The sequence below is a fragment of the Mauremys reevesii genome, linkage group 8 (assembly GCF_016161935.1).
Source record: "Mauremys reevesii isolate NIE-2019 linkage group 8, ASM1616193v1, whole genome shotgun sequence".
In the NCBI taxonomy this organism is placed as follows: Eukaryota; Metazoa; Chordata; order Testudines; family Geoemydidae; genus Mauremys; species Mauremys reevesii.
The window spans coordinates 57,933,353-57,947,867 of record NC_052630.1 but is presented as its reverse complement, the minus strand read 5'-3'; the positions used below and the strand labels follow the sequence as shown (position 1 = coordinate 57,947,867).

The following is a 14,515-nucleotide window of genomic DNA, read 5'->3' as shown; positions in this document are numbered from 1 at the left end:
AATTTTTTCTTAAAAGTGAACCCCCTCTGTGAATACAATTCTTCAAGGGTTTTTCTGTCAAGATCTTCATAGGATCGTGGGTCACTCGTAATTAATAACCTTTAAACTCTCTAATATTAAATTTTATTTTTTTGACAAATGTGTGGTTCTGATCCAAAACCCAATTAACGTGTGGTAATGTGTATCCTAGCCAGACTACGCCACCGTGACCGGGGTTCCAAGGGAGCCAACTGAGATCACTCAATTAGGATGAACTGCAAAGAATGGGGCAGTCAAACCCCAAAGTTGGTGGACATTCCAGTACTTAGATTTACCAAGCCAGCACAAAACAGCTTCTATAATACCTCACTGGTTATCCAGAATGAAGCCAACACAGTTCCCTTGAAGTAACCCCGCCTTAGGCCTCCACCCAAGTCAAATATGATGAGGGTTACAGAAAATCTTATTCATCATATAAGAAAGTTCTACCAATCCCAAAGGATTGGACATGTTACCTCCCAGGTTAATGAATATTCCAGATCTTACCCAAATACGTGCTTACAGCCAATTCTTATTAACTGAACTAAAATTTATTAAGAAAGAAAAGAGAGAAAGTATTGGTTAAAAGGTCAATATACATACAGACCTGGGTACAATTCTTGAGATTAAATTCATAGCAGAGATGGTAAGCTGTGTAGTTGCAAAGAGTTCTTTCAGAAAGAATTCATAGGTCAGGGATCGGTAACCTTTGGCCCGCGGCCCGCCAGGGTAAACACCCTGGCGGGCCAGGCCAGTTTGTTTACCAGGTTTGGCTGATCGCGGCTTCCACTGGCCGCGGTTCACCGTTCCAAGCCAATGGGGGCGGCGGGAAGTGGCAGCCAGCACATCACTTGGCCCGTGCCGCTTCCCGCCATCCCCATTGGCCAGTGGGAGCCGTGATCAGCCGAACCTGCGGCTGCATCAGATAAACAAACCAGCCCTGCCTGCCAGGGTGCTTACCCTGGTGGGCCACATGCCAAAGGTTGCTGATCCCTGTCATAGGTTATAGTCCAAATGTTTATATTCAGGGTGGTCCAGTCAGGACTGGGATCTCAGACTTGTGGCTTAAGTTTTCCCTGCAGAAAGCATCAAGCAGATCTGAGGTGACAAGATCAGGACCCAAGGGTCTTTTATACAGTTTCAGGCCTTCTTGTGACAGCTCGGAGTCCTTAGGCGAACAATAGGCACTCATTTCCTAAGCATTAGTAATTATCTACACAGATTAACATAAGGCTATTGCCCGTTTTTCATCATTCTCAGGTGATTTGTTATACATTTCAAAGAGAGATGAACACAGCTATATCCTATGTTTACGATTCATTTAAATGTTAATATTCCCTTTTTGATCTCTGAATCAATAGCTATAGTGACAGACAGGAGCTGTCTGCTTACATGGCTAACATTTGACAAGATATAAGTGCACACATACAATTAACATTACGTCCAACAACACAGGTTTTCATTTCAAAGTTCTAGCCTATCTAGCATGGAGTGGCCCTAATTACCATTCACACACTTTTCTAACATGTCTCTAACGGCTGACTCTGGGTCAATTAGCATGCAAGCTGCTTAACCCTTTCTGGCTATGTGTCACACCAATTTCCTAGTACTGGGAATTAATTATTTGAATTTGAAACTCCTTTTTGGGCAATGGGCGATCTCCAAGAGAAAACTGGTAGACTTAAAAGTATATATTGATGTATTGGCAACTGGAAATGAGAACTATTTCCCTACTGACATTCATAAACTCTTACCCTTTCTGATTAATCTCAGAGGTGGCACAGGCAGCATGTAGGCTTCACTTTCCATTAGTTATTAAGAGTGGAGTAACTTGTATAACACCATTTAACTCCCCCTTTTTAGTTTTGCCACACCAAAAGGGAGCAATGCAAAGGTCTTTAAGGTAAAGGACAATATAAAACATCTTTCTATCATCATTCTTCCCTATGGGAAGATTGGAAAAGGCAACAAAACTTAAAAAATTACATTACCAGAATGTATGCAATATATACATCCTGATAGAATAGAGTTGTTTATTTCTATTATGGTAGTACCCCAGGGGCCCCAACCAAAATGAGGATTATGATCATCATCTCATGATTTCCTAGATGAACTTGCTCAGTTAAGGCCTTATTCAAAAATCTATGCAGCTCAATAGGAGTCTTTTCTATTGACTTCAACAGATCAGGCTGGAAAGATATGTAAAAAAAACACAGTAAGAGCTGAGTTTTTCAATATGCCTAAGGGACCTGGGTACCCAATTCCCCTTAAATGTTAATGGTAATTGGGCATCTAAGTGCCTTAAGCAGAGCTGGGTAATTTGTGTGTGTTTGGGCAAATAGTAAAGGTGAACCTAAACTGTTCATCGATATGACATGAAATGCCTGAATAGTTCCCACCCCCACACACACACTTTTTCTGAGGGGGAAATTGAGGCACTATCAAATAGCCAGAAGAGAAGATGGTGATGCCTCTATCACCTGGAATATAGGAGACCCACATTCAATTCTGCCCTCTGACTGATTGATGGAGACAGGAATTTGAACTTGTTCTCCCTCTTACTAGACAAGTGCTGTAATCACCAGGAAGTCACTCTCTTTGTCCAAATGACTAGCTATTTATTCACAGAGGAATAGTTTCAACAGGACAAACTGAGACACCCATATCAGAACATCCATCACCCAGTGGCTAGGAACCAGTTTTTAGGATGTAGGGACTTAAATTCATATCCTCTCTCTAAATTAGGTAGAGGGGGAATTGAACTGGATTTCCCCACTTCTCACGTAGGTGTCCTAACCACTTCCCATGTTGTGAATGGAGCCCTAGAAATGCCCAGAAAATGGACTATTTGCCAGTATTTTTTCAGAATTTTATATTTTTTGACCTACACTCCCACTCCTGGATTTTTCAAAACTGCAGGGAAGTTGTTTTTTTCTCTCCAGTTGATGCAGCTTTGAAAGCCTCAGCCTACAAAGTTATACTGTGACTGGCTTGAAGGTGAACCAGACAAACATAGCTCCACAGCCAACTTCTGTGATTCCAAATGATTTTTTTTTGTAATTTTTGTACAACATATTCATGTTTGAGGTGTATTTGTTAATATTACAACATACTTTGTTCAGCATGAAACAATAGATCCCAACACAAGATGTCACATACAGAAGTTTCAATGCAGGTCGAGATTTTAAATAAAGAAATACATATTCAAGCAAGCCAGTGCCCCTCCAACATTTATAAAGAACGTACTGTGCATAAGAGATACCATTTAAACAGGAAGGATTGCTGGGTTGTTGGCTGGCAGCATGTAATAGGGAACTAATCTAGTATAGACAGGAGCTGCTTTTGCAATTATAACCAACCTTGGGAATACCATTTTTCTTCTAATGCTATTATTAAGCCAGTAATTATGGAATTATAGTACAGACTTTATATAGTGGATAACGTAAGCTTGACCCATATCTTTTAAATATAATTAGAGATATGTGCATTTTACATCTAAGAGTAAGAGTTATCCATTTAGACTCTTGGACAGTTTCCCAGATGTAGAAGTGCCCTGTGTGAAATATGTTTTACCTTTGAAGAGTATGCCTCACCTCAGTGTCACAACCACAGGGGTTTGGTGCCGGGGGGGGCGGGAGGGAGAAACAAGGGAACATACTTACCTGGGACTCCTGATTTTCTTGATCCAGTATAGCATTCAGCAGTGCCAGCTGTTTTCTCTACCTGCTCCCAGAGCTCTCAATTGAACTATTCGCTCCCCTCCCTTCAGATTCTGGCCCCGTCCTATGAGGCACTGCTACCAGCACACTCTGCAGGACAAGAGGACAAAGATCTAGTGCTCGCAGAGTTTCCTTCTCCACTGCAGGAATCACTAGTCATCAGAGGCTAGTGTTTAGTCATCAGAGGCTAAACAAGTCTTCCTCAGCTGCCCCTCTTACTCCCTCCTCATGTAGACACACTGCTGCAGGAGCAGGAAGCCCAATAGGGACAAGAAAATCCCAAAGGGAGGGAACAACAGAAGAAGGAGAGGGACAGGGACAGTCTCTTGTTATGTGTTTGTACATTACCTATCACAATGGGGTCCTGATCTCAGCTGGAGAGGGATGGGTGCAGTGACAGGAGGCAGAAAGGGATAGAATGAGGGAGAAGAGAACTCAATGAGGGTGGGAGTGAGGAGAAGCTATGGCAGAGTGGTATCTGGTGATATGCTGCCATTGTCTAAATGTGGGGCACTCATGAGCATTTGTATGGGTTAGGTGGGGCCCTATAAGTATAATGTATTGCTAAAAGATAGCCAAATGGTTGACTACTGTAGTTAGATATTTAAAATGTTCAGGAGACCAATAAGAAAACTTAGCCGATTATTGTCCAAAGCCAAACCAGTACAGTACAGTAAAGAGTTAAAGGCTACTAATCCTTCTGGGAAGCAGTTTCTCACAGCATGTTTGGTCACCTGATATAGAAAGCATGCTCCCAAAATATCCCCCACCCCCCAAAAAAAAACCACCAAAAAACCACCTCTATCTAGGCCAGATCTGTTTACAAGTTAGAAGAGCTGTTCATACTTTTGAGTTCTAACCCACCAGTCCATACCAATTCTATAACTTTGCTTGTCTCGTTTTGACTACTACATTTCAAACCAGTTGCTTGTGAAGGTAACTCCCAAGCTTGAACCAGTACAAAACATTAATATATCTGGTCTTTGACATGGTTTCTCATGCCAGAGCAGACTTCTGCTGTGAAGGGTATTGTAGAAATCAATCTTGACAAGTGTGAACTTCACTGTGGGAAAAGCAAATACCATTCAGTTAGCTTAACTTTCCAACACCTTTCTCTTTCTCTAATGTAGATCATATGACACCAATTAATGTGGTGTGTAGTACACTTAAGATATACATTGGCTAACAAATGTGAAAAACATTATCTTGGTCCTTCTTCCAATGTTTCTGTTGTTGGCTTTCAGTGATGGAAGCTGTGCAGCAGGAAAACCCCACTCTTACTACAGCCTGCCCCAAATGTGGCCACATTGACAGCTCCTGAAATCCTCCTCATTACATAGCAGAATCACACTGGTTCCATTGCTAGCAGTTCATTTGCAGCCACAAAGAGCAGGTAGGATTTTCCTGGGAGAGGGGCAAAAGATTCCAGACACAGGGTTAATATTGGCTATTGCACATAGGAATGGGTAATCACTGATGAAGCATTGCAATAGCATACAATGCCATCTAAGACAATCAGGTCTAGTGGACAGATGAAGCGACCATGGTCTGGACCTGTCTCCTCTACTTGGAGAGACAGATAAATGGACAGTTTGTAGCTCCCGCTGTTAGAAATTCTGCAACCAAGCACTTCCTCTGTTGCTGGCAGCACTACTGTTACCATCATGATTTACCTGTGTCCCATTTTGCTAAAAAACAACCTTCACTTTCAAGAACTGGTGAGAAGACAGCTCCTGATAGTCAGTTATTTCCCAACAGAGAGAAAGTAAGATTACCACCCCCCCAGCAGTTGCCTCAATCTTTAGAATTCTCTTACCTTGTACTAAATCCAGAGTAATGGGGTGGTTTGGCCCATTAAGCAAGTGCAGCTGAGGAGGGAACAGATGTTCCCTGTAAGGAGACAAGATGGTCAGTAAGGAAGGGCAAGAGCATCAGAGAGTTCCCTAGGAGAGGGTTTCAGAATCCCCTGGGGGGAGCCAGTGGGAACAGGCTGGGGAGGGGGGCGGAATTGGCCTTCAGGGAGAAAACTGAGCACTACTTCCCAGGGATAAGAGCAAGGAAGAACCTGACACAGGAGGAACAGAAGGCAAAGGGATAAAATCCCTGGGAGCTGTAGCCCAAGATGGTCTGAGGAACTGCTGGTGTTTTTTGCTTACAGTTTAGAAAATAAAACTGTACCTAGAAAGAGAGACTGGCTGTGGCAGTGGTTCCTTCATGGGCTGAGGACAGGTCAGCACTTTACACTCAGATTTTTTTTTTAGCTGTTCTGTTATACCATCCATTTGTATGGTTGTGAATAAGAAACTATTATCAAACCACACTGTGTCCCATTTTACAAGGGATATTTGGATGGGCATCAGCACAGGCATTTCAGGATCATCTAATAGCATATTTATCACATATGGCCACTTCGTAATGAAACGGGAAATATGCTAGGTGGCTAAAACATATCAAAATGCCACTCAAGTCTGGCTCAGCTAGCCCGCCATAGATGGGAATGGATGGGCATTCAAGCCAAAATTGATTTGCGCCACTACCCTTTGTGCCATATCACAATGCCACTCTGTTTAGGGCCTGGGACAAACTGCCTTCAACCAGAACGGGGGGGCTTTGGGTAAAAGCAGACGGTCCCACAAAACCCAGGACTGTTGAGAGATATGCAATAGCATATGCCAGGTTAGCACCACCAAGAACTATGAATGGTCAAGTATTCATCAGCCATACTTCTAAAATCATTTGACAGACTATATAAACACCATAATTACACCTGGCTCTATTGTATGATAGACATTTAATAACGGGCTGTATTAATGTTCCCAGTGTTGATGGGAACATTAATAACTTTTGTATCTATGCATGCACATGCACAGAATCCAGCAATTAGATAATCTAATGACAATGTACACACCTTGTGGCAGTGAGAGAGAGATCTGCGCACATTTTGATCATTCCATCAAAGCCAATGAATATCTAAAGTATCAAATTGAGACAGAGGCTCCCTAGAGAAAAGATCATGATTTGAGGGCTTCGGTAATTCAGTCAGAGGTTGTGCGTCTGTTACAGGAGTGGCTGGGTGAGGTTCCGTGGCCTGCAATGTACAGGTCAGACTAAATGATCATGATGGTCCCTTCTGGCCTTAAAGTCTGTGAGTCTGTTTTGAAATAATTTATTGAGTAAAAAGTGGCTGCTTCAGTCAGACCTCAGTGAGACTGCGCTCAGTGAGAGAGTGATGAATTCCCTTTCAAGGCCTTTCCTAACTTATTCCCAATCCACCCCCAGGTGGCCCATGCTATCAGCCTTCAAAGCTCACTTATTTGAAGGTGCTTATTTGATAACTTAAGGTGCCTTCATGCTTTCTCCTATGCTGCCATTCATGCTTGGGAGGAGCTCCTTATAAACATCCCAGGACTAATGCATTACCCTCCTTCAGGTGTCTCCTTAAGACTCTTCTTTACCATGATGTCTACAAAAAAACTTAACAAAGGCAAGGCTGGTGATATTCTGAGGTAGCTGTTTACCATGCTGACCACTATTGTCTCATGGTTCCCTTGTACTCCATCTGTCTGTATCAGAGGTCTCTCTTGTCTTATATTTAGATTGCAAGATTTTTGACCCAGGGACAGTCTTTTTATTCTGTATATGATTAGGGCTCCTAGGCACTATGGTAATAAGACAGTCAACTTTTTCACTTTTCTATTACTCAGTTCACTTACTCTGTCATGAGAGTAAAAACTTGTATAGCCCAACAGAATTCCATGAGTGCAATTCAATATTTTTCTTGGTTTGTTTTAAAAAACATTAACTCCAAATCTGAATGCCAATACTATACCTCACATATATAGCTGCGGATTTGTTTGGTTTTCTTAAACCTTTTTCAAAGTACAGAATCTAATGTATGATAAATCCATATTTTATTTCAAAACAATTTCACCTAGGATTTAGCCCACTGGCTAATTATTAATAAAGGATTTTTCAAGTTAATCTTTCTCTTAAAATACTCTTATGAGGGACGATAACTGGTGTTTACTCCAGGGTCTTTGAAATGTAAATCATTTATGCAAACTTCAGCAAATCCCAAAACTCAGTTTGGATTCATTTGTAAGTATTTAAAGATCAAAGCCATTGTTAAGTATTCTGCACCAGTAAAGCAACACAAACAAACAATAAAAGCTGTTTTCCAAAGTGTTTGATTTTTCTTGCAAACTGTTGCAGAAATATTTTGTCTAGTAAATGTTATTGGCAGTTGCTACATAGTCTTGCAGTTATCTTACCTTTTAAAAATGCTGCAGACTTTGGCCAGAAAGCTTCCTACACATCCATTAATCTGTAAAATATACTTTTCCCTACTGCATCACCTATAGCGGTGGTTCTCAACCTTTTTATCATTGTGGGCCATATATGCAGGTCTCTGCGTTATGTGGGCCACATCTATACAACATATATATACTACCTGTGTGGCCCTGAGGGTGTCAAATGGGCTGCAGCTGTATGCTGATTGGGCCACAAGCAGCCCACGTGTTGAGAACCACTGACCTATATATGACCTACTTTGAACCTGTATATGTGTCAGCTGATGACAACATAACTTCTACATGCAACTTGGTTATCCTGAGATATGTATTTATACATGTAGTTCTCTCCTTCTGGGATAATGGTTCTCAGCCTTTTCAACAGCAAGATCCTACCTCCCATGTAACTGGGATCTTGCTACCTCATCCATTTAGATGTAGTAAGGACAAAATGGTCATAAACCTGACATCAGGTTTGTAAGCCCCTGTCCTGGCGAGCTATTTTCTGTGTTCACCTTAAGAGCTAGAAAGAAGGCAAGTTTCCCTTGGACCTAATTTGAAAATTTGGCCCATAATTTAAAACAAAAAACACAGGAGCCTAAAGTTAGAAACTTAAGTAAATATTTGGGCAGCAAATGAAATCAATGGGAGTGCCGCACCTCTGAAAATCAGTCCATTTTTATTCAGACTTCACTATTTGAAATTTCCAGGTTGGCCTTTGTTTTAATGTACAAATTTACCAATAATTCCAATCTCAGATTCTGGTACCCCTTATATGTATCCATTCCAGTGAATGGTCTGTACCAGATCCCTCAGAGGCACAAATTTACAGCTAGTACTTCAGCTTCTATTTCAAGGTTATTTCCCATTTTTTTCCATTTAACATTAAGAAAGACTTCCCAAGACCAACAAAACATAAAAAGGAACCAGTAGGTAATACTGTAAAATAAGACTACTCTAATCAGAGTTTGAACCTGCCAGCTGTTGACTTTATACAGGATCACCAGTTTCCTGATGTAATCACCAGTGCCATTGCCAGACCTGTAAATTTTCCCCACTAAGAGACCATGAAATACTGTGGCCCTGATTTTACTATGAGCTGAGCTACAAAGAAGTAGGAGCCCCCTCTGACTTCAATATGGTTCTGAGCGAACACAGAGGTCTGCCCCTTAAGACCTCCTGGAAGGATTGGGGCCTACAATATTAACACTTATGCCAGCATCACAGTTTACATGCATAATGTACGTGAATTGGATGAGGAATTCCTTTCCAGTCTTCATGATACCAGTACTCAGGGCCAAGAATGTGTCTTACCAGGAGTCCAATAACAAGCTTTGATTTCATGGTAACAATTAGAAAAAAAAACCTCATTAACATTAAAAGGAGAGGCAATGTGGTACAGTGGAGAAGTTACAGGACAGACAAAGGAGACCTGGGGTGCCACATAGCCCCAGTAGTGGTTCTCTACTCCGTCATGCCTGACATACTCACTACACCTAATACACTATTGTCATATATACCTAAAAGGTGTTACGTAAGATATCACTGGAAAATTAATAACTCGCTGATCATTAATATTCTTCTGTGATGTATGTACAGGGTGTATACAATGAGTTGTGGAAATGTGTGAGAATTATGCTCCTAAAATGTGTTTGGCAAGCAATCCATAAACCCAATCTCTCCTACACCAAAGATTGTATGTATTTGCTTGGCTGACCATCCTGTTCATCAGGCAGAGACAATGAAGAGACGGTTACTCACCGTAGTAACTGTTGTTCTTCGAGATGTGTTGCTCCTATCCATTCCAGTCAGGTGTGCGCGCCGCGCGTGCACGGCTCTTCGGAACATTTTTACCCTAGCAACTCCGGCGGGCCGGCTTGCGCCCCCTGGAGTGGCGCCGCTATGGCGCCTGTTATATACCCCAGCCGGCCCGTCCGCTCCTCAGTTCCTTCTTGCCGGCTACTCCAACAGTGGGGAAGGAGGGCGGGTCTGGAATGGATAGGAGCAACACATCTTGAAGAACAACAGTTACTACGGTGAGTAACCGTCTCTTCTTCTTCGAGTGATTGCTCCTATGCATTCCAGTCAGGTGATTCCCAAGCCTTACCTAGGCGGTGGGGTCGGAGTGAGACGTGGCGGAGTGTAATACCGCGGAGCCGAAGGCTGCGTCGTCTCGAGACTGCTGCACCAACGCGTAGTGGTAAGCGAAGGTGTGTACAGAAGACCAGGTGGCTGCTCTACAGATGTCGTGGATGGGGACATGGGCCAGGAAGGCGGCCGACGAGGCTTGTGCTCTCGTGGAGTGAGCAGTGAGGCGGCATGGTGGCACGCGAGCAAGCTCATAGCAGGTCCGGATACATGCTGTGACCCAGGAGGAAATCCGTTGGGAGGAGATCGGCTCACCTTTCATGCGGTCAGCAACCGCTACGAACAGCTGGGGCGAACGCCGGAAGGGCTTCGTCCGCTCGATGTAAAAAGCGAGCACCCTGCGGACGTCGAAGGTGTGAAGCTGTTGCTCCCGAGGCGAGGCATGCGGCTTCGGGAAGAAGACCGGGAGGAAGATCTCCTGGTTGAGGTGGAAGGCCGACACCACCTTGGGGAGGAAGGCCGGATGTGGTCAAAGCTGCACCTTGTCTCGATGGAAGACGGTGGATGGTGGACCAACCGTTAGAGCACGGAGCTCCGAGACTCGTCTCGCTGATGTAATTGCGACGAGGAAGGCTGTCTTCCAGGAGAGGTAGAGCAGGGAGCAGGTGGCCAAGGGCTCAAATGGGGGACCCATCAGCTTGGCCAGGACGAGGTTCAAATCCCAGGTCGGAGTAGGACGCCGCACCGGCGGGTACAAGCGGTCCAGGCCTCTAAGGAAGCGGGAAACCAGCTGGTTGGAGAAGATGGAGCGACCTTCCACAGATGGGCGAAAGGCGGACAGTGCTGCCAGGTGCACCCTCAAGGAGGAGACCGCAAGACCTTGCTCCTTAAGGTACCAGAGGTAGTCCAGGATGGTAGGGACAGGGACTACGAATGGATTGAGTTCTCGTTGGTCACACCAGAGCGCGAACCGCTTCCATTTTGCAAGGTAGGTGGAGCGAGTGGAAGGCTTTCTGCTCTCTAGCAGGACTTGCTGTACTGCTGCCGAACAGCCCCTCTCTGCGTGGGTCAACCACGCAGGTACCAAGCTGTAAGATGAAGGGACTGCAGGTTCGGATGGCGGAGTCTGCCGAAGTCCTGGGTGATGAGGTCCGGCCATAACGGAAGGGGGATGGGATCCCGAACGGAGAGCTCGAGCAGCAGGGTGTACCAATGCTGCCTCGGCCAGGCCGGAGCCACGAGTATGACGCTGGCCCTGTCCCTCCGAAGCTTCTGTAGTACTCTGTGCACGAGCGGGAACGGAGGGAAGGCGTAGAGGAGGCGATCCGTCCAGGGGTAAAGGAAGGCGTCCGACAGGGAGCCTGGCGAGCGACCCTGGTACGAGCAAAACAGGTGGCACTTCCTGTTCTCCCTGGAGGCGAATAGGTCTATCTGGGGAAACCCCCACCTCCAGAAGATTGTGTGGACGACATCTGGACGGAGGGACCACTCGTGGAAGAGGAACGACCTGCTGAGATGGTCGGCCAGCGTGTTCTGCACTCCCGGAAGAAAGGATGCTTCTAGGTGAATCGAGTGGGTCACGCAGAAGTCCCACAGGAGCATCGCTTCCTTGCAGAGGAGGGTGGAGCGGGCCCCGCCCTGCTTGTTCACGTAGAACATTGCTGTTGTGTTGTCTGTGAACACTGTCACGCAGCGGCCTTGCAGGTGGGTGTGGAAGGTGTGACACGCCAAACGGATCGCTCGCAGCTCGCGGACATTGATGTGTAGAGCGAGCTCTTGGGGCGACCAAAGGCCTTGGGTGTGAAGGTCGCCGAGGTGAGCTCCCCAACCGAGCACTGAGGCATCCGTGGTCAGAGTGGCGGATGGGCGAGGAGGGTGGAACGGGACTCCCGCACACACGACCTCCGGGTTGAGCCACCAGCGGAGGGACTCGAGGGTCGGCTTGGTGACCGTGACCACCATGTCGATGGGATCTCGATGCGGCCGGTACACCGACGCGAGCCAAGACTGGAACGGGCGGAGGTGGAGCCGCGCGTACGCGGTGACATACGTGCATGATGCCATGTGGCCCAGGAGGCGGAGGCAGGAGCGCACCGTCGTGGTCGGGAAGGTGACGAGGTCCCGGATGATGGAGACCATCGTCTGGTGCCGAGATTGCGGTAGGCAGGCTCGGGCCAACGAGGAGTCGAGGACCGCTCCAATGAACTCCACCCGCTGCGATGGAATCAAGGTGGACTTCTCGGCATTGATGAGAAGACCGAGTCGCTGAAAGAGGGACAGGATTTCTGTCATCTGGCCCATTACCAGCTGTCGAGACTGTCTGCGAACCAGCCAGTCGTCGAGATACGAGTAGACATGTATATGACGACAGCGGAGGGCTGCAGCAACCACTGCCATGCATTTGGTAAACACCCTTGGTGCGGTGGAGAGCCCGAATGGTAACACGGCGAACTGGTAGTGGGCGTTGTTGACCACAAACCGGAGGTAACGTCGATGACGAGGGTAGATCGCGACATGGAAGTAGGCGTCCTTCATGTCGAGGGCAGCAAACCAGTCTCCCGGATCCAGAGAGGGAATGATGGTCCCCAGGGTGACCATGCGAAACTTGGGCTTGAGCAGGTATTTGTTCAGCTCACGAAGGTCCAGGATAGGACGTAGCCCTCCTTTCGCTTTGGGGATGAGAAAATAACGGGAATAGAATCCCCTGCCCCGCCTGTCTTGAGGCACTGCCTCTATGGCACCCATGCTCAACAGAGTCTGGACCTCTTGTAAGAGGAATTGCTCGTGAGAGGGGTCCCTGAAGAGGGACAGGGAGGGTGGGTGGGAAGGTGGGGGCGAAACAAATTGAAGGCGGTATCCCGACTGGACTGTTTGAAGCACCCAGTTGTCCGTTGTTATTTGGGACCATGCCGAAAAGAAATAGGAGAGGCGGTTGTAGAAGAGAAGGGTAGGATCCGGTAGGGAGAGTGATGGGCCGTCCTCGGGCGTCCCATCAAAAGGCCTGCTTGGACCCCTGAGGGGCCTTGGAAGGGGCCTGGGCCTGGTTGCGCCTGTTGCCGGATGGTCGATGGCGATTCGGGCCTGGTCGCCTGCTGTTGTACGGGCGGTACCGTTGTTGAAGGAAAGACCGGGAGGGTTGTTGCCGGAAGGACCTGCGCTGAGGAGCCGGTGTGTGCATCCTGAGGGTGTGGATGGCGATGCGCAGGGTCTGGATCCGGGAATCAGTTTTCTCGGAGAAAAGACCCTGGGTGTCAAAGGGCAGGTCCTGCAACGTATACTGCACCTCCGGTGGCAGGGTGGAGGACTGCAGCCAGGAGATGCGCCGCATCGTCACCCCTGAGGCCAAGGTCTGAGGTCCCGAGTCCGCAGAGTCAAGGGCGGCCTGGATGGAGGACCTGGACGATTTCTTCCCCTCCTCCAACAACGTGGAGAACTCCTGGCGGGAGGCTGTTGGTAGGAGCTCTGTAAATTTCGCCAGGGATGCCATGATGTCATACACGTACCTGGCAAGGAGGACCATCTGGTTGGCGATGCGAAGTTGCAGGCCGCCAGCCGAGTAGACCTTGCGGCCTAACAGGTCCATTCGCCGCACGTCCTTTGACTTTGGCGCAGGGGCAGGTTGACCATGCCTCTCCCTGTCGTTGACCGACTGAACGACCAACGAGTCCGGGGTCGGGTGAGTATACAGATACTCGTAGCCCGTGGCGGGGACTGAGTACTTGCGCTCAACCCCACGGGCCGGAGGAGGGATGGATGCAGGCGTCTGCCAGAGTGTGGTGGCGTTCTTTTGTATCATCCGAACGAACGGTAATGCCACGCGCACTGGAGCCTCCACTCCAACGACATTTGTTATGGGGTCCTCGTCCTCCTGGACCTCCGCCACGGGGAGAGCCATGGCCGTCGCCACACGGCGAAGCAGGTCTTGGTGCGCCCTTAGGTCTATCAGCAGAGGATCCTTGGTAGATGCTCCGGCCACCGCCTCGTCAGGTGAGGACGACGAGGACAAGCCCTGGATGACAGCCTCCGTCGATGGACCTGCTGACTGCTCATCGGCTGGGCCGGGCTGCGTGTGCCTCTGGGGGTCAGGCGGTATGGAAACCGCACCCGGTGGCGAAGGGGCCAGTCGGCTGACGGTCGCCTCTGGTACCCTGTGCTCGGAGGCAGGGGCTCTTGGAGGGAACGGCACCCCCTGAGTCTTATACTGGGCCCAGGGAACCCAGAAGCCCCACTGCTGTGCCCCCTGAGGTTGGCCTTGTGGGGTAGGTGGCAGGTGCCCATTACTGTCTGCCCCGGAAGCAACCGACACGGGGCGGGATGGCCATGGAGGTGCCGAGGCACTGACGGATTGCGCCGTCGAATGAGGCAGTCTGTCCCCGGACGGTGCCGAGAATCGGTGCCGGT

At 47.6% G+C, this 14,515-nt stretch overlaps 1 long non-coding RNA gene across 1 annotated transcript in view; it reads right to left on the bottom strand.

Annotated features, from left to right (window-relative positions):
• Window positions 1-14,515, bottom strand: part of LOC120371094 — a 92,332-nt gene that overhangs the window by 53,794 nt on the left and 24,023 nt on the right. The window contains exon 2 of the long non-coding RNA XR_005584138.1: window positions 3,681-3,827. This is a non-coding gene — a long non-coding RNA (uncharacterized LOC120371094). The remainder of the gene's footprint in view (window positions 1-3,680; window positions 3,828-14,515) is intronic.